We start from the raw sequence: 22,359 nt of genomic DNA, 5'->3' as shown, positions 1-22,359 counted from the left end.
TTTAGCATGTTTAAACAGTTAAATGTGTATTTATTTAATATAACATATTAAAATAATAGTGTATATATGTATTGAATTAAATGGAAACAGCAGGGGTTTCTCTGGGGCTGTGTGGGGCACATATGCCCACAGAGGATGTCCATGACTAGGGGGTGACCTGTGGGTTCCCTGGTCATGCGATAGCAGCTCATGAAGATCCTGACTCCTGTATGATTTTCTTCCTCTTGCCAGTTGAGGCTAGGAGGAATGAAGGAATCCGACGGCCATATAACACACTATACAGGGGTATTGCTGGCGGGGCGCCAGTTTACGCTCCTGTGGTGTAGCCTGTCTGTCGATCTGAGTGCAGGGACACAGACAGGACCAGTGGCCCGGTAATCCTTAAAGGCAGTGGAATACAACGCACTATACGGGTGTATTATTGGCATGGCGTCAATTCACGCATCCATGCTGCATATTCTGTGGGCTGGAGTGGACCTGCGAGTGCGCAGTGAATATAGTTGTGTATATTCGTACGTCTCTAAATGTTTTGATGAATTGAAGATGGTGGGCCCTATTGTAAACAAGTGTAATGCTTTATGGTATCGTCCACTCTCAGTTAACAGTATTTGTATTGAGTTGTACTCGAAATGTACTGTAATTCTGCAAACTGTTAGTAAATCAATCAATCAAAACAACAGCCCGGCCAGGCTATAGCATTAAAACGCACTATACAGGCGTATTGTCGCTGGGGCGACTTCCGCATCTGTAGTGCCGTGTTTTTGCCTCGCCTCGTGAGAGAGAGCTCACTTGAGTGTATTGCGGCTAAAGCCGTTCACGCACTCCGGTGTAGACTGCGTGGTAGAACCCGTGCGACGGGGGACGCCACGGAGCAAGCTCATCCTCCGAACCGTGGGTTCTGTCATAGACAGGATGAGCGTATGGCTGCCGTGGCAGTCAGCTCTCCGCGTTCAGGTGTAGTAGCGCACTATACAGTGTATAGGACGTGCTGAGTCTGCCAGGAGCAAGCCCTGAAATCACAGCCATTTGCACACTACTGTATATACGGCGTATTGCTGACAGTGTCAGCTCACGCGTCCGTGATGTAGTTTCGCCAATTTTGGCAACTCGAGTGTGCCGCGGCTGTCGGGCGGAATACTCTGTACGGTGTATCACGGCAAGGCCGTTCACGCACCTATAGGTGTAAACTTGCATGGTATAATCCGGTTACCGGTTCGAAACCACAAAGTAAGCTCCTTCTCATCCCGAGAATGCACTATGGCTATCTAGGCGCAGCTAGCTAACACAGGGCTATTCTGTCACTGCTTCAGCACCGGCTGATATGTGGCACTTATGTGACCATTAGGGCCCGGACATTATTGAGGAGCTGCAGCGACTGGCTTTCAGGCTCCCAGGCAGTGGCAGCAGGCAATGCTATTGATGCCCTTTGGTGAGGTGCCGTCTGTGGCAGCCCCAGGCCAAGCTGCGATAGGAGGACAAGCTCCCCCACGCTGCCTATTGAGCCACCGGCCATGTTTGGCCAAAAGGCCAGTGCTTTGCTACAGCATCCCAAGGAGGCTGTGGAGGTGCAGGAATGCTCCGGCAAGGCAATGAGTAGCTTGCCTTGGTCGCCCCTCAGGCTGTGCAACCCCAGTCAGGTTTGGCAGCTCCAGGGACCTACGGGTCCGGTTACAGGCCAACCGGCAGGGTATGGCTAAAATATGCTCGGCGGGCTAAGCCCATCCCTCAGTCCTGACAGTTAAGGCCCCAGACCCCACCCGCTGTCTCTCGGGACAGCGGTTGTCCTGGAAGACAATTCAGGTGGACCCCTGGGTGGGTTCCACTATGTCTTCGGGGGGGTGGTGTGCTGCTTAAAGCACTCCTGGCAAGGAAGGGCTGAGGGTCTTACAGGCCATCCTCCAAGGCGACTGGCTTGCCATGCTCGACCGGGGATGTTTATTCTCAGATCCCGGGTCTGACGCACTGACAGGCTTGTCTTAGATGACAGAACCTTCGAGTCCCGTGTCCTGCCATTCGGCATATGTCTAGCCCCCCGATTGGACGCAGTCCTTGGCGGGAGGGCCTCTGCATCCTAAATTGGATAACTGAATGGTGTGTGCTCGCTCAGAGGTGCAGTGCCACAACAACGTGGCCAGGCACCTGCAGCACTTTGGGCACCTAGGCCGGCACCTCGACAAGAGGCCTTGCAGGCGTCAACTCTCACAGTCCACAGCGCTCCTCGGCATGTGTTAGAGGGCAAAGCAGGGACTCTGTCCCTTGCTCTAGTGAGTCGGGCCACCCTCAGGTTGTGCCTCCGCCCCTTAGGGCTGGGGGCAATCATGGTGCACTTTGTGCCTTCTGAACATGCGGCCAGTGCATTATCTGTCATTTACAGTCATGCACTACGTGGGCGTATCGTTGACAGCGTCAGTTTACACGTTCCACGTTGTTCCAGTGAATTCACACTGCTGTTCACACAGCAGAATGTGACGAGACTGTCAGGGGTGAGCAGAACCACCATAAGGTTGTATTACGGCATGGCCGTTTAAACACCTGGGTGTAATTCTGTGTGTTGGAGACCGGTTGAGCTCCATCCTCATCCAGAGGTAATCGTGTGGCTAGGCCAGGGATCTGGCAACATGGCGGGCCGCTGTCCCACACAAGGGCGACACAATAGTCACCCAGTTGGTCCTCATACCGTTCATCCCTCACACAATAGGCCAGCAGTCCCTCCTCGGGGAGTGGTACTGTCTGCCTTACGGCATGAGCCAATTAAGCCCGTGGAGACTTGGGCTGCAATGGCTTCTCACAGGACAGCATTCTTGCTGTTAGCAGTGTCAGCCACAAGAATGTCCCTGTCAGTGAGGGGTGCTGCCTCTTCCTACATGGCAATGCTTAGGTGTTGTCGCCATCAATCCCTGCATTTTGCCCTACGGCCTGATCGGAGTGTGAGCCAGTCAGTCTATTGATTTTCACCCTTCCCACCCTCCTAAGCAGGGTGGTGAAGCAGAGTAAATGGGCCTAACTGTCTTAGGCAGATAGTCTCCAAGACTGGACTTCACTCATTGGCTTGTGAAACAATCCAGCAGGCATATAGGTGGGCAGGCAGGCCAGCCCCAACGGGAACATGTGCACATTCCACACAGGGCCTCGCTGCCGCATGGGCTTACGGCGAGATGCCCTCCAATCTGAGTTCTGTGGGACAGCCTCTTGATCGACGCTGTCAGCATTTATCAGGTTCTACCATTATGTGGTATCAGTGTGGCATCCAGCACCCTTCTCACTGGGTGTGTGCTTAGCTCCGCAGCATAAACGCGATGGGAACTATGCACAAAAACGAAGGCCATCCACTTTTTACTTGTAAAACCGTGATGTGACATAAGGATCATTCCGGTTCAGAGAACAGGGCTTCAACAGTCAGCTGACTGAGTGTTCGGCAGGCTGACTTGAGCGGGAGCGCAGGCCCTGCAGACTGCAGTAACCTCGTTACAAAGAAAGGAAGAGCATTTCCTGAAGGGTGCCCTGAGGCCCAGAGGAGCTCAGGTTAGGGACCCAATCAGGCCCATCTGGGGTTAGCTCTGGAGGCTCTACGACCTTTAGTCAGTGAGCGTGACATGCTCAAGACAGCAGTCTTGTCGGTGTCACATCTGCAAGGAGAAATGGGGGAGTTGCGAGCTCTGTCAATCCATAATGAGCTCTGCAGGCCTATGCCGGATGATGGTATAGTCTTGCCCCAAACCGGCCTTTCTCCCCAATGTTTTCAAAAGGGCACGTCTCAATCAGGTGATTGAGCTCTGTCCTACCATCGTCATACAGACAGTAGACATACAGAGACGGAGTTGGTCCTCACTCTGCCCTATTGGAGCATTAGATTCGTATGCCAGGGCCACACAAGGCCCACAGAGTAACGAACCAGCTCTTTGAGTGCTTCAAGTGAGAGTGCATGGATCACAGAGGTTATCCAGCACACAAACAGGTAGGAGTACCAGTGCCGCCTGGAGGGCAGGCACACTCCACCTGGGGACGCTGTGGAAAGGTGCGTCTCTGACAGACCTGCACAGCGGCGACATAGTCTACTCCGTCTAATGTACATTCACCCGGTTATACCGGCTGAACATGCAGCATTCGCTCCCTTCGGGGAGTTGGTCTCGCATGCTACTCAGCGGTGGGTGTCATTGTCACCTTCACCAGTCAAGCCAGCCTTGCGTCTAGTGGGCTGGCTTCACCCCTGTGGTCTCTGGCCTTAGCGTCTTGCAGGGCCGGGCTCTGGTGTGGCGCCTAGTGCCTGAGCATTTGGCGGCGGATGGCGTCTGGCTGTCCGGCCGTTCCAGGGGTTGTAAATACATTACATTGAACATACATGATAAATCATTCCAAATTCAGTATGTGCTGGGTCGAAGCCCACTGGTGTTGTCTTTGGGGTTCTGGGACTGCTTCGCTTCCTCACGAGGTGTCTTACAGAGTTCCCAATACATATGAAATATGTTGGGTGGAGAGATAGTCTCTGATACGATAGAGAACGTGTGGTTACTTTGTAACCTATGTTCTCTGAGTGAAGAGACTATCTCTCCACCTCGATGTCGCTCAGAAGCGGTGTCGATCAAGTAAACCAGTGTAATCACGCACACCTGGGCCTTATATACCCGTGCGTGCCAGTACAACTGGTGTGTCTTAACGAGATATCCACGTCACAAGTGAGGTGGGGACATTCCCCATACATATGAAATATGTTGGGTGGAGAGATAGTCTCTTCACTCAGAGAACATAGGTTACAAAGTAACCACACGATCCAGACAGGACACTATGCTACCTAAAACACTTCAACTGAAACTGAGATCATGTGTGACCCATGGTGTGTACCATTTGTGATCACTGTACTCTTAGTAGTTATACTGTATATTATTTAAGAACACATGCAATATAACTGACTGTTACTATATGACTATATACTATACACACTGTTGCTGCAGTGCTGCTAAGAGATGCTATCCGTTATGTATACACTTACATGTGTGATATTATCTGCTGCTAAGTGTTGTCTCTCACCTGCACAACAGACTGTGATTCTATATTATGCTGCTATTCATTTCTGCTGCAAATGTTTCTCTACTTGGAGATGAGGCATTTCTGTCTCCTTTTATTTACATTATTATTGTTTTACATTTTATATTTGACATTGCACTTTGACATCGCAAGATGTATGCACTCTCTTTCCTACTACGATCATGTTCTCAAATGGCAAATTTTTACTTAATTAGCACACGTTTTTGTATATAGGTCTAATGTATTTTATAGTGATATATGTGGTAAGCACATGTGAGCAGTTTTTTAATTAAAACCTGTGACCGAAATATTGTGTCATAAATTCTTAAACTGTAGAGCCCATGGACCTTCTTCTCTTCATATTACTGGTCAATTATATTATGAACAAATTTCACATTATGAAAGAGTATATATTTATGTTGGTGAAATGGGTATGGAGACGTGGGAAGATCTCTGTTACTGAACAAACAATATAACAATGATTACTAGAGCTATTTTAACAAAACATAGGCCTTACAACACCTTTAAAGGATAATAATAACAAGTTATGTGTGATAGACCTATTTCTGCAGTTCTGTTGAAACTCAAAATCAAAGAGGTGTAAAATGGTCTCAGTTAATCCATAATGTGATCATTAACATGTGATCTGTCTAATGACAGACAGACAGTGACTATTAACATGTTTAATCTCTGCATTTGAATGCATTGTCTATAGTGAATGAAGCATCAGCCATCATCATTTAGCCTGTTTACATTTTAACCGGTGGGAAGAAATGTGGGTTTTGTTCATTATTTAGCATTTGAAAAAACATTGAATAAAAGTGCAGTCATCACAACCCTATTGAAACTAATTCAGTGCCCCTCATTCCCTCAGAGCAACACAACCTGAACAATGACTTAAAGACTTAAAGTTGTCCAGGTTTACACAAATACAGTTGTTGCTGTTATTGTGTCTCTGTTGTTAAAAACAATGTAATGATGGATATAGGATATAATTAATATACGGATGATGACTTATCCTGATCATGAATTAATAATGCCTTACACTATGGACCCATGGTGTACACATTACACAATGGGATTTCACTGTAAATATAGATTAAATGAGAACAATAGAGCACAATTTGCTATGAAACTTTGAGGATTTGACAATATACTAATTTACTAATGGCTATGCTGCAGTAACACTCCATTATTTTCCCACTTATTCAATATTTTTAGACTGTACATATATTATCCAGATAGTGAGATACTCTATATTGGATATAGATAGATTCATATATTAAATATGAAGCTTACAAAATAATCTCACAGTTAGCAGTTTATTTATATAATGTTGCATAGAGCAAGACCTGGGGGAGGAGTCAGAGAGGGGTGGATCACATGCAGCAGTTTCTTAGGTTGTGATTGGTGGCTAATGATCCTATTGATCTCCTCTTTGGCCAATCAACACCAAGCAGTTAGTGGTTCCACCCCAGACTCTCTAGTATAAGAAGAGTTTGTAGTTGTCAGTTCTCCACAACTCCTCCAGGATATCAATACTTTCTGATCTCATCTGACTGTGGACTCCAGACTTCAGCTGAAGATGAACTCCAATGCCACCATGAACAGTTCTGCTCAACAGGGAGGACCCAATGATCACCAACACCTATGTAAGTTACTTACTGTGTCTATGGATATACAGCATGTAATAAGGATTTTTTTATCTAGTCATTTGTTTGTTTTGATTTATTTTAGCATTGAGTTTATGTATTTTCTAAAATATAAAACTATTGTATAATCAAATTATAAAATGGATGCTAAATTGATAATTGGGTATATTAACTTCACACTATTTTAAGTCCAGGGATGCCTCTAAACAACATTTCCTTTGTCTTTGTTTCCAATTCAGTGTTGCATCATCAGTCTGGTTTCCATGTTCTACCAGAGGTGAATGAACAAAGAAGCTTGACTAAGCAAAAATGCCACTGCTGTGATCAGTGTGGTAAACGCTTCCCTACAATGTCTAGACTTAAAACACACCAGAGAATTCACACTGGAGAGAAACCCTATGGATGTGATCAGTGTGGACAGCATTTCTCTCAAATGGCACACCTTAAAAGCCACCAGATAATTCATACTGGAGAGAAACCCTATGGATGTGAACATTGTGGGAAACACTTCTCTCATTTGGCCGACCTTAAAACACATAATTCAATTCACACTGGAGAGAAACCCTATGGATGTGATCAGTGTGGGCAACACTTCTCTGAAAAGTCCAGCCTGAAAAAACACCAAAGAATTCACACTGGAGAGAAACCCTATGGATGTGATCAGTGTGGACAACACTTCTCTCAGTTGTCCGCCCTAAAAAAACACCATAGAATTCACACTGGAGATAAACCCTATGGATGTGATCAGTGTGGACAACACTTCTCTGACAAGTCCACCCTGAAAAAACACCAAAGAATTCACACTGGAGAGAAACCCTATGGGTGTGATCAGTGTGGACAAAACTTCTCTGACATGGCAAACCTTAAAAAACACCAAAGAATTCACACTGGAGAGAAACCCTATGGATGTGATCACTGTGGAAAACATTTCTCTAGAATAGACAGCCTTAAAACCCACCAGAGAATTCACACTGGAGAGAAACCCAAATGATTGTGATGTCTGTGGAAAAGCTTTTTAGTAATTCAAATAATTTAGACTTTCACAAGGTTGTACACATTGGATTTAAACAGTTGACTCTTGTGTTTGAATTTTACTAATTTGAGCCACTGAAAAGGTCCTGACCGCACACAGATGAATTCAAATCCTGTAACTGTTTAAACACATTACATGTATGCTGATACTAGATTAATTAGATGGCGATTAAACAAATGTTTCCATGTATAGATGAATTGCAAGTAAACTTAACATACAATTTGAACGGACTGTTATTTGTAGTACTACTCCTCATTCACTGAGTCAATAGTTTCCAGATAAATGACTAGGACAGTATAGGTGTAGCCAGTTAGACCAAATGTAGGCTACTGTCTTCTGACATGTTACAGATTAGCCAGATTTGTTGTAGTTTATATTTAGACAATTTTTGTCATGTCATTAAATGTTCGGATAAATTGAAAATGGATGACCCTGATGTAAACATTTTTTTGTTTATTTTTCAGGTTTTTTGTATTGACCTGTACTTTTGTTGAACTGTACCCATTCTACAAACTGAATAAAATGTTGAATCAATCGTTTGTTTGTGCTTCATAAAAGTATAGAATACAATTATTGTTTGTTACTCAACACTAAAACAAACTGCCTATATGTTTAGTTATATGATGGATACTCAAAATAGTAGATGTTAAAATCCCCCAACATGTTTGAAAGTAAACATCCCTTTAAACATAGTCTTTGTTCAGTACCAGGAGTCTGCCCATCACACAATCTCTTTGGTAAACAGAAATAAATGTACATGTGGGTTACAAATTCCATCCTAAAAGGAGAGAACCCTGCAAAGATTTATCAGCTTGTGTTTTAGTTAAATGTCTTCCAGTTTCCCTTACAATTTCACTTATATTCTGTATGTATCCTATATGAGTTCTATGCCTGGAGACATGGGAAGACCTCTGTTACGGAACAAACAATATGATTATGATCTATATGATTACTAGAGCTATTTTAACAACACATATCCCTTACAACACCTTTAATATTTCACAAAGGGTAATATTGAGTTCTGTGTGATAGACCTATTTCTGTAGCTCTGCTGAAACTCATCAGAGTCAAAGAGGTGTAAACTGGTCTCAGTGCATCCATAATGCGATCATTAACAGGTGATCTGTCCAATGACAGACAACCAGTGAACATTAACACGTTTAATCTCTGCATTTGAATGCATTGTCTACAGTGACTGAATCATCAGCCATCATCATTTAGCCTGTTTAGTTTACATTTTAACATGTGGGAAGAATGTGAGTTTTCTTCAATATTTAGCATTTGAAAAAACATTGAATAAAAGTGCAGTCATCACAACCCTATTGAAACTAATTAAACACACCTGAGTGCTGCTCATTCCCTCAGAGCAACACAACCTGAACAATGACTTAAAGACTTAAAGTTGTCCAGGTTTAAACAAATACAGTTGTTGCTGTTATTGTGTCTCTGTTGTTAATGACAATGGCAGCGGTGGCCGAGTGGATTGCGGAGCGGGCTAGATATCGGAAGGTCGCCAGTTCGAATCAGCGGTCCGACACGTTAAAATTACCACAGTTGAAGTGCCCTTGGACAAGGCATTGAACCACTACCATGAAATGCTCCATGTGGGCCTGGCTGTAAACAAGTATCTGATGCTTAGTCCAGTTACCCTTGGTAAACTTGATTTACCAGAACGCATTTCTTCTTCTTCATGTAATCGTGAATAGAGGATATGATTATTATTATAAAGATTTATACTGACTTATCCTGATCATTAATTCATTCACTGGACACTGTATGGACTGTGGACTCACCCACGCCCCAGTAAGGCCTGCATGTCATAAACTCCACATCCAGTCTCCCGTTTCAGGTTAACTTCCTCCATCTGAAAATGAATAAGTAAATAAATAACTTCCTCCAGCTGCAGATCAAGAGTGGGGCTGTGTATTGCTACGATTAAATACGATACCACTACTGTATTTTTTTTATTTATTATTAAGGCTTGTGTACTATTTATGAAGACTGTTTGCAGTCATTTAGGGAGTGGGTGGCAGTTTGTGTTTTGGAAAACCAATAGGCCTAACTGTTTCTCTTTGTAAGATGCTGGTCACAGTATGAGCAGTTGTTTCTTCACCAGAGCTGGTTCTACTTGGTTCTGATGTTGCTGAAATAATGTAGAGCAATCCTCTTTGACTCTGCTGCATTAATTAATATCCACTTATATTATTCAATACTGTTAGACATATATTATCCAGATACTCATTGCATTTACATCATATCCCTTCCAGTTTCACTATGATTGGATATGGAGACAGTAACCTCTGTTACTGAACAAACAAATCATGAATATAGGATATAATTGCATAAGGATATGACTTATCCTGATTTATCTTGACTTATCCTGATCATTTATTAATAATACCTTACACTATGGACACATGTTTCTGCACACAGGCCTACACATTACACAATGGAATTTCACTGTAAATAATATAGATTAGAAATACAATGAAACCAATAGAGCACAATAGGATATGAGACTTTGATTTGACAATATACTTATTTGCTGTTAGGCCTTGACCAGTCATGTACAGTAACCAGACCACTGTCTTCTATACTAAAGTGGAAACAAATTGAACCTAACACATACAATAATAAAACTACAGGGGGCGCGATATATACTTGTAAAAGACAAGATGTGAAGGCTTGTCTACAATGTATAAAGACTGTGCATCATTTTAGGGGGTGGGTGGCAGTCTGAGTCTTGGTAACTGTTTTTAGTTATGTTTTCTTGTTTTTAATACATGTTTAAAGTCAAGATTTGTTTTTTATCAGAGCGGTCTTGATACCGGAAGGTCGCCAGTTCGCATCCCCGGACCGGCACGTTAAAATTGCCATGGCTGAAGTGCCCTTGAGCAAGGCATTGAACCCCTACCATGAAATGTTCTATGAGCAGGGTGTGGCTGTAAACAAGTTACTGAGCTATTAGTCCACTTCCCTGGGAAAACAAAGAACTTTGCTTTGCTTATACTTGGTTCTGATGTTACTGAAATAATGTGGAGAAATCCTCAAGATGAATGGCTCTGCTGCAGTAACAATTCATTCATATCCACTTATTCAGTTAGATTGTACATATTTATCCAGATACTCAGTGCATGTACATAATATCCATACCGTATAGTTTGATAGCATCAGTCTCCAGTAGGAGACCATTATGGTGAATCACATCTTGATGATGTCATCAAGCTTTATTTGAAATCCAGCTTTTAGCAGTGCTTCAGTTGTGCCAGTTTGTAACAAAACATATTAATAATACACAAAACTAAAACTAATAGAACATCAACAACAACAACAACAACAGGGGACAACTGGCTCTTTCTAGGCTAATGGGGGCCCAATACCCCCCCCCCCCCTGCCCCCCCCCCCCTTTCCCCTCAGCAACACAATGTCAAATTCAACTTACATTGGACATTGGACAAAACCTCTTAACTCCATTGCACCCTCAAACTGTCTAAACCAGCTTACTCCACCACCTCTCCTTCTCATGCAAGTCATTTACAATATCTATCTAAAGTCACAACACCAACTTTGATGAGGCAGTATTGCATCGTTTAAAGAATATAAGGTTATCTTAATTTCCTGGAAAAAAAATCCACCAGCTTAGGGCCGATTCATACTCCTATTTTAGAGCCGAATAAAAGTCGGTTCGGCGCTGTAAAGCCTACAATTTGACGTCATTTGATGTTCGGGGGGGCGGGTACCGTCCTAAAGTCGGCTCTTCGGTGCTACTGAAAAAATCTGACGAGCCAAAATCATTTCGGCACTACAGCGCCGAAACAGCGGTAAAATAGGAGTATGAATCGGCCCATACTCTTATGAAAGAGTAATCATTATGTTGGTGAAATGGGTATGGAGAAGTGGGAAGATCTCTGTTACTGAACAAACAATATAACAATGATTACTAGAGCTATTTTAACAAAACATATCACAAGTTACAAGTTACAGCCCCTTTAACATTTCACAAAAGATAATAATAATAAGTTATGTGTGATGGACCTATTTCTGTAGTTCTGTTGAAACTCAGAGTCAAAGAGGTGTAAAATGGTCTCAGTTCATCCATAACAACCAGTGACCATTAACATGTTTAATCTCTGCATTTGAATGCATTGTCTATAGTGAATGAAGCATCAGCCATCATCATTTAGCCTGTTTACATGTTAGAAATGTGGGTTTTGATCATGATTTAGCATTTGAAAAAACATTGAATAAAAGTGCAGTCATCACAACCCTATTGAAACTAATTCAGTGCCCCTCATTCCCTCAGAGCAACACAACCTGAACAATGACTTAAAGACTTAAAGTTGTCCAGGTTTACACAAATACAGTTATTGCTGTTATTGTGTCTCTGTTGTTAAAAACAATGTAATGGTGGATATAGGATACAATTATTATACGGATGATGACTTATCCTTATCATTAATTAATAATGCCTTACACTTAAAGTTGTCCAGGTTTACATAAATTTACAGTTGTTGCTGTTATTGTGTCTCTGTTGTTAAAAACAATGTAATGGTGGATATAGGATATAATTATTATACGGATGATGACTTATCCTGATCATGAATTAATAATGCCTTACACTATGGACACATGGCCTACACATTACACAATGGGATTTCACTGTAAATATAGATAAGCGATTAAACGAGAACAATAGAGCACAATTTGCTATGAAACTTTGAGGATTTGAAAATATACTAATTTGCTGTTAGGCCTTGACCAGTCCTGTACAGAAACCCCACCACTGTCTTCTAAAGTCTAATTGAACTTACATTGCAACTTAATAAAATATAAATATAAAGGTACAGGATGTGCAGTAGTATTCTTGTAAAAGACAAGATGTGAAGGCTTGTGTACTATTTATGAAGACTGTTTGCAATACTATAGGGGGTGGGTGGCAGTTTGTGTTTTGAAAACAATAGTTTTGGAAAACTGTTTTTCTTGTTGTTTCTTCACCAGAGCTGGTTCTATGTTAATGAAATAATGTAAATAAATCCTCTTAATTGCTCTGCTGCAGTAACACTCCATTAATATCCACTTATTCGATATTTTTAGACTGTACATATATATTATCCAGATAGTCAGATACAGATATAGATAGATTCATATATTAAATATGAAGCTTACAAAGCAATCTCACAGTTAGCAGTATATTTCTAGAATGTTGCATAGAGCAATACCTGGGGGAGGAGTCAGAGAGGGGTGGCCAATCAACACCAAGCAGTTAGTGGTTCCACCTCAGACTCTCTAGTATAAGAAGAGTTTGTAGTTGTCAGTTCTCCACAACTCCTCCAGGATATCAATACTTTCTGATCTCATCTGACTGTGGACTCCAGGCTTGAAGCAAAGATGGACTCTCTCAATGCCACCTCAAACAATTCTGCTCAACAGGGAGGACCCAATGGTCATCAAGACCTTTGTAAGTTACTTACTGTGTCTATGGATATACAGCATGTAATAAGGATTTTTTTAAGTCTAGTCATGTTTGTTTTTGATTTGTTTTGATTTAATTGTAGAATCTAATTATAAATGGATGCTAAATTGATAATTGGGTACTTCACACTAGTTTTAGCTATTTTTAAGGAATGTCTCTAAACAACATTTCCTCTGTTTCCAAATTCAGTGTTGCATCGTCAGTCTGGCTTCCCTGTTCTACCAGAGGTGAATGAACAAAGAAGCTTGGCTAAGCAAAAATGCCACTGCTGTGATCAGTGTGGTAAACGCTTCCCTACAATGCCCAGACTTAAAATACACCAGAGGATGCACACTGGAGAGAAACCCTATGGATGTGATCAGTGTGGACAACACTTCTCTGAGAAGTCCACCCTGAACAAACACCAGAGAATTCACACTGGAGAGAAACCCTATGGATGTGATCAGTGTGGGAAACACTTCTCTCACTTGTTAAGCCTTAAAAAACACCAGATAATTCATACTGGAGAGAAACCCTATGGATGTGATCAGTGTGGACAACACTTCTCCCAAATGGCAAGCCTTAAAACACACCAGAGAATTCACACTGGAGAAAAACCCTATGGATGTGATCAGTGTGGACAACACTTCTCTACAATGGGAACTCTTAAAGAACACCAGAGAATTCACACTGGAGAGAAACCCTATGGATGTGATCAGTGTGGACAACACTTCTCCCAAATGGCAAGCCTTAAAACACACCAGAGAATTCACACTGGAGAAAAACCCTATGGATGTGATCAGTGTGGACAACACTTCTCTCAAATGTCAAGCCTTAAAACACACCAGAGAATTCACACTGGAGAAAAACCCTATGGATGTGATCAGTGTGGACAACACTTCTCTAGAATGGGAACTCTTAAAGAACACCAGATAATTCACACTGGAGAGAAACCCTATGGATGTGATCAGTGTGGACAACACTTCTCCCAAATGGTAAGCCTTAAAACACACCAGAAAATTCACACTGGAGAAAAACCCTATGGATGTGATCAGTGTGGACAACACTTCTCTCAAATGTCAAGCCTTAAAACACACCAGAAACGTCATACTGGAGAGAAACCCTATGGTTGTGATCGGTGTGGACAACACTTCTCTCAGTTGTCCGACCTTAAAAAAACACCAGAGAATTCACACTGGAGAAAAACCCTATGGATGTGATCAGTGTGGACAACACTTCTCTAGAATGGGAAACCTTAAAACACACAAGATAATTCATACTGGAGAGAAACCCTATGGATGTGATCAGTGTGGACAACACTTCTCTCAAATGTCAAGCCTTAAAACACACCAGAGAATTCATACTGGAGATAAACCCTATGGATGTGATCAGTGTGGGCAGCACTTCTCTGACAAGTCCAACCTGAAGAGACACCAGAAAATTCATACTGTAGAGAAACCCAAATAATTGTGATATGTGAGGAAAAGCTTTTAGTAATTACACAGGGTTCACAGGGTTGTACACACTGAATTTAAACTGTTCCCTTGTGGTCAGTGTAGGAATCATTTTACTAATTCAAGCCACCGAAAACGCCATGAACTTATGAAGGAGCATGATGATCAAGAATAATATGATGGCAATGAAACTAATTTGTTGATTAATTCTATGTTAGACATTGTGGCACAAGTGAATATTGTGATGTATGATTAGTGACACAGAAATACAGTAGTGTTCAAATAACATGTAGGCATATTCTCGCTTTTATGTAGATGATGATCATGTTTAAATGGCCAGTTCTCTGGTTACCATTTCAGATATTTTTTGTGACCATACATCTGTATGTAGGCCTATAGATCGATTTTGTTTAACTTGTTAATGGATTTTCTTATTGGACATTTTTCAAGACATTTTAAATTAGACACATTGGGCCTGATTCTTCAAAAACGAAATGCGCCAGAGTGTAACGGTGGCGGAAACGGATATCGTATTTATCCGTCCGATCATCCTACGTTGAGAGGACGTGTTATTCAGGGAAGCTGGTGTAATCACTTCATTTGTGCGGATCGCCGAGTGTATCCTTTCCGCATTTTTCCCAAGCGATTCGCCTGGTGTCGCCTGGTTATTTGGAACATCCACGCCCATTCTACACCACATAAGGGCAACAGGAAATCTCGAAATACGTCATCATAGCCTGCACAGAGGATTTCAATTCTATACAACAGCGCGATGAGCTTGTAGAGTAGTTAATTTTGACAGGATGAATGCACTGCAGGGTTATAAAAAAAATCAGAGCTGCATTGATTAATTCGGTTAATAGATTAATATCATCTCACTGTCAGCTGTCTGAATGCATATGTGGAGAATGGATTTGTTCTGAGCATGGACATGTAGGCATAGCTATTTAGAACAACCATATACAGCGGGTAGCCTATATCCTCTTTGTCAGATGTAAGTGCATGGTTCACTTGAATCACTTCATGATGTCCTCATATTAAAATGATTCGCGGGAGTCGGGACACTTGGCAAACTTGATTGATCTCATGATGAGATCAATGTAGTAGCCTACAGCCTACACAGCTACAACGTTGCCCATATTATAATGAATTAAGGTGAGCTGGCTTAAAACTGACTGGCCAAATTGCACGCGCTGATGCCATAATGTGGATTTATAGGGCTAATTAGCCCTCGTGACTGCTGTCTGTCTGTCAGACCGGCATAGAATGCCAGTCGGGCCGGGCCGTGTTCTGTCCTGGCCGGGCTCACCGCGCCGTTATATTAATTTTCCAATGTAAACTTCACCCAGATTGGACTCGGTTCAGCGGCAGCATGCTGCCCCCCCCCCCCCACACACACACACACACACACACACACACACACACCGAAACAACGTTAGATTCGTACAGTGCAAAATGCAGATAAGTGTAGGCCTATGTTCTTATTATAATTGTGAGTTTGTTTTTTAACATGCAGTCCGCGAGAGCCGATCTACAAGCTCACAACGCGTTGCACTGCGAGTAGCCTAGAGAAGGCTGTCAAGTGAGCAGCGCAATCGCGCATGGCATGCTATAGAAATATCCTAATACATAAAATATGTGTCGGGCTTGCAGGGGCAGTTTCCTTATGGGACTCTATAGGTTAACTTGCCTCTAGAATGCATGCATTTAGGCATACAAGTGCACTCGGCTTTTATATATATATATATATATATATATATATATATATATATACAGGGCTGCACACAACTTTTTTGGTCTAGTACTCAGAAGAGCACCTGGAGGAGTTGCTTGGTGCTCCTAAAATGCGGCGACCCGTCTCGCCGGATGGATAAAAGAGGGATGAATAACTTATAGCAAAACAATATTTATTGGATGAGTGGGGAGTCAATGGAGGGTATTGCAACTCTAGATTTAGCCCTAGAATGGCTCTTGTTGTAGATTCATCCCATTATTAAAAATATATAAATTTGCTAAAATCTAGGTCCATGTGTGGTCCAGCCCTATGGAATGCATATTATAATAAAAACAAGTTAACAACTTAATACTTCCTAAGGATAATATGATATGAGCATCAAAGCAATATTTAGATTTTTTATTATTTTGTATTTAAATAACCAATCTACTAGCTCACAACGTGTTGCGACACGTTGTGAGCTTGCAGATCAGCTATTTTTTTAACATGCGACACATCGTACGGCGAAGCATACATCAGGCTTCCCTAGTTCCCTTTTGTTTTTAGATGAGGCGACGTACGTAGTCAGACAGTCAGAAACACATGGCTCCTCGGTGAAAAAATAAACAGTGTACACTACCCGACTTTACGATAATAAGGCACAGTATGTCGAGACACGGTGTTCATGTTGGGCAGCAGCATTGCCAGTCCGCAATGCTTTAAACTCTTCCCACTCCACTATGTCGGAACTAAAACCTTAGTACCCGTAAAAAGTCGGTGGCCGGTGCCTAGGCTGTGAGAGACGCTAATATGGTTTCTGCCTCGGATTCGGGTTTTGAGACGGCATCGCACACGAGCAACCATGCTGCTCCAACAGCCGGAAAACAAACACAAGCACAGCGGCAAATGGGAAGAGTGCAAAGCATCCAAAGCATGACCTTTTACACCGGGGACTACAGTAGTTTGCTATCTGAAACGGAGAAGAGAAGACGAAACTATTTGTGTAAGGTTTTCCTGTCAACCGCCCTCCACCTCCTCCCAGGCTCCTAGCAGAAAGCAGCATGGATCCTCCCCCTTTTGAGTAAGGACGCGCTGTGATTGGGCCAGTAGCCACTTTGAGTGGCAGTCGGTGGGAAATGCTCTCGCCACAACATTTTCTAGTATTCTGGCCATAATAATCATTCTGGGCGGCCCCAGCTGTTGGTACGCAGAAGCGCTTCCCGGCGCTTGATTGACAGCGCATTTTTTATTTTTACCGCGCATGCGCACCTGCGCACCACTTATGTGCAGCCCTGTATATATATATCGTTTTTTTATGTGCTGATCGACCAATATGTTGGGGACACATGCCTACATATTTTATCTGAGATTTGGGAACAATTTATTGATTCAGCATGAAGACTAAAGCCTTCTGAATAAATCTAGCAAGTGTATGCTTCCGCAAATTTATCCGCCACCTAAAGAGCTCCCGTAGCATTTAGCGGAATTTCCGACCAACCAAAGTCAGCGTCAAGTTCACGGCCATTTCCATGAATTCCAAATTAATGTGGGAAATCCACGTAAATGCCTTTCCGCCAGCGTCACGGCAATATATCAGCGGAAACGCGTTAATGAATCAGGCCCAATGTCTGTGACAGGGAAGAAATGAGCACATAATCACATTTTGTACATACATCTGTTGTAAGTATGGATGAAATAAAACTTGTTACAAAACACATATTGTGTGTGTTCTTATATATTATGGCTACAGCCATTGGTCAAATATATGAAAGGGGTATTTCTCAATTTGGGGGCATTTTAACATAAGTCCATATACAAGCTTCCCATATTATTTTCAAACAGCATATTAACCATGTTAGATTAACATTGAACATATCCTGACGAAGACCTGAAGGGGTTGAAACTCTTCTCCATGAAATAAAATGTGGATCTCAAGGCCGGTGTGTGAACTACATCTCCTTTCAGATTAATTGAAAACACCTGTATTCTGGTGACTGATTGTCATAATGTTTGCCGGTGTGTGATTTGTATTACTTTTAAGTCATTTTATGATTTTCTACTGTTTCTACTTGGTGAGTTATTTATGTATCTTTTTATTTCCTTATTTATATTTGACATTGCACTTTGACATCACAAGATGTCTGGTTACCATTTCAACTGAGAGAGAGAAATTAGCATATGTTTTTGGAAATAGGCCTAATGTATTTTATAGTGATATATGTGGTAAGCACATGTGAGCAATTTTTTTAATTAAAACCTGTGGACGAAATATTGTGTCATACATTCTTAAATTGTAGAGCCCATGGGCTTTCTTCTCTTCATAGTACTGGTCAGTTATATTATTTACACATTTCACATTATGAAAGGATAACACTTATGTTACTGAAATGGGTATGGAGACGTGGGAAGATCTCTGTTACTGAACAAACAATATAACAATGATTACTAGAGCTATTTTAACAAAACATAAACCATGTTACAAGTTACAGCCCCTTTAACATTTCTGTTGAAACTCAGAGTCAAAGAGGTGTAAAATGGTCTCAGGTCATCCATAATGTGATCATTAACAGGTGATCTGTCCAATGACAGACAACCAGTGACCATTAACACGTTTAATATCTGCATTTGAATGCATTGTCTATAGTCAGGGCTGCACATAAGTGGTGCGCCACCGCGCATGCGTCGTCAAAATTCAAAATGCGCTGTCAATCAAGCGCCGGGAAGCGCTTCTGCGTACCAACAGCCGGGGCCGCCTAGAATGATTATTATGGCCAGAATACTAGTAAATTCTGTGGCGAGAGCATTTTCCACCGACTGCCACTCAAAGTGGCTACTGGTCCAATCACAGCGCGTCCTTACTCAAAAGGGGGAGGAATAAGGATTCCATGCTGCTTTCTGCTGGGAGCCTGGGAGGAGGCGGAGGGCGGTTGACAGGAAAACCTTACACAAATAGTTTCGTCTTCTCCGTTTCAGATAGCAAACTACTGTAGTCCCCGGTGTAAAAGGGCATGCTTTGGATGCTTTGCACTCTTCCCATTTGCCGCTGTGCTTGTGTTTGTTTTCCGGCTGTTGGAGCAGCATGGTTGCTCGTGTGCGATGCCGTCTCAAAACCCGAATCCGAGGCAGAAACCATATTAGCGTCTCTCACAGCCCAGGCACCGGCCAACGACTTTTTACGGGTACTAAGGTTTTAGTTCCGACATAGTGGAGTGGGAAGAGTTTAAAGCATTGCGGACTGGCACTGCTGCTGCCCAACATGAACACCGTGTCTCGACATACTGTGCCTTATTATCGTAAAGTCGGGTAGTGTACACTGTTTATTTTTGCACCGAGGAGCCATGTGTGTCTGACTGTCTGACTACGTACGTCGCCTCAGCTAAAAACAAAAGGGAACTAGGCATGTTAAAAAAATAGCTGATCTGCAAGCTCACAACGTGTCGCAACACGTTGTGAGCTAGTAGATTGGTTATTTAAATACAAAATAATAAAAAATCTAAATATTGCTTTGATGCTCATATTATCCTTAGGAAGTATTAAGTTGTTAACTTGTTTTTATTATAATATGCATTCCATAGGGCTGGACCACACATCGACCTAGATTTTAGCAAATTTATATATTTTTAATAATGGGATGAATCTACAACAAGAGCCATTCTAGGGCTAAATCTAGAGTTGCAATACCCTCCATTGACTCCCCACTCATCCAATAAATATTGTTTTGCTATAAGTTATTCATCCCTCTTTTATCCATCCGGCGAGACGGGTCACCGCATTTTAGGAGCACCAAGCAACTCCTCCAGGTGCTCCTCTGAGTACTAGACCAAAAAGTTGTGTGCAGCCCTGTCTATAGTGAATGAAGCATCAGCCATCATCATTTAGCCTGTTTACATTTTAACCGGTGGGAAGAAATGTGGGTTTTGTTCATTATTTAGCATTTGAAAAAAACATTGAATAAAAGTGCAGTCATCAGAAATAACATATGACATCGTAAAATATGTGAAGGCCTTCACATTGTGCCTACTATTTATGAAGACTGTCAAATTGAACTTACATTGCAACTTAAAAAATATAATACAGGAGATGCTGTAGTATAAGACTATCTGCAATCATTTAGGGGGTGGGTGGCAGTTTGTGATTTGGAAAACAAATAGGCCTAACTGTTTCTTTGTAATGATGTAAATCACAGTATGAGCAGTTGTTTCTTCACCACTTCTGATGTTACTGAAAGAATGTAGAGCAATCCTCTTTGACTCTGCTTTATTCATTAATATCCACTATCCATATTATTCAATACTGTTAGACATATATTATCCAGATACTCATTGCATGTATTGCATTTCCTTTACTTTCAGGCATGATGGTGAAAGTGTGACGCCAGTGTTTCTCACTTGGCCTGGACCGCTGGAAAGACAACTATACCACCCTGTTTAATGGAGTGCTGGACAACTACCACCCTGTTTAATGGAGCAGAATCCGGCAGGTGAGAACTGTGAACACCTTTGTTTACCCCCTGTGCAAACACATTGTAGCCTTAGCCTCAGTAGCTAATCAGTCAGTGTTGCCAGGTCTCGTTATTAAAAAGACCTTGGTGTTTGTTCTTTTTCTTCTGTGTGATTTCTCGCTTCTTCTTCTTCCTTCTTTTGCTAATATGCTTAAATATGCAATAGAGCTCAGGCCGTAATTCCCCCTTCATATTAGTGTTGATCAATTGTACATTTAACATAATTCACATTATGAAATTGGGACACAGGCCTCACAGAGAGGACCTTTAGACATGCAGGGACACAGGCCTCACAGAGGACCTTTAGACATGCAGGGACACAGGCCTCACAGAGAGGACATTTAGACATGCAGGGACACAGGCCTCACAGAGGACGTTTAGACATGCAGGGACACAGGCCTCACAGAGGACCTTTAGACATGCAGGGACACAGGCCTCACAGAGGACGTTTAGACATGCAGGGACACAGGCCTCACAGAGGACCTTTAGACATGCAGGGACACAGGCCTCACAGAGGACCTTTAGACATGCAGGGACACAGGCCTCACAGAGGACCTTTAGACATGCAGGGACACAGGCCTCACAGAGGACCTTTAGACATGCAGGGACACAGGCCTCACAGAGGACCTTTAGACATGCAGGGACACAGGCCTCACAGAGAAGACATTTAGGAGAGACGTACTCATCTATGTTGTTTCCTTATCATCTGGATATACAGCAGAGTAGGCCTGTGTCAACGTCGCTGTCGGGCACAGACCCGACTTTCAATCTTCGTTCCGAGGGGCGCTAGCCCCCTTCCAACGCCTGGCTTACAGACATTGATGTCATGTGGAAGTCTATGAAAATTGTCTCATAGGCAGGACCCCCCACACACACATTTTCAGCATGTTATGGACTCTGCGTGCATGGAGGAATTTTCTAAAGGCTAATTTAATCCAGTGTAATACGTTTCTGCTTTCTGCACAGATATACCGTATTTAAATGCAAACATCTGTCCCGTATGGCCTGAATCACGAGCCAGTTTATTATAACTCTGTTCATCCCCAGATGTTCACACTAATACTGTATGTACTGTACATCACATGATGTCACATCCAGGCTTATATAGCTCTAGCCTCTAAAGACCTATACTGTGCCTGTAACCTGTGTTGTTTTCGTTGACTAAAACTAAGACAAAAATTTTTCGACTACCTTTTTCCACTGACGAAAACTAAGCTACGATGACTAAAACTAAGACTAAATATACTGACAATGTCGTTGACAAATACAAACTAGACTAAAATGGTAGGAAGGGACTATAGTGGACAAGAGATCCAGTATAAGTCATTTTACACTTTACACTTGGTTGCATGCTGAAAATAGCCAATATACAAACACTAAAAAATTCCAGGTGACTAAAATGTGACTGAAACTAAATGAAAATTTGCTGGCAAAAACAACACTGTGTTTTGGAAAACAAATAGGCCTAACAGTTTTTCTTTGTAAGACGCTGGGATTTAAATCACAGTATGAGCAGTTGTTTCATAATATC

Source organism: Protomyctophum parallelum (assembly GCF_964188405.1).
Source record: "Protomyctophum parallelum genome assembly, chromosome: 18".
NCBI lineage: Eukaryota > Metazoa > Chordata > Actinopteri > Myctophiformes > Myctophidae > Protomyctophum > Protomyctophum parallelum.
Note: the sequence above shows the minus strand (reverse complement) of the source record.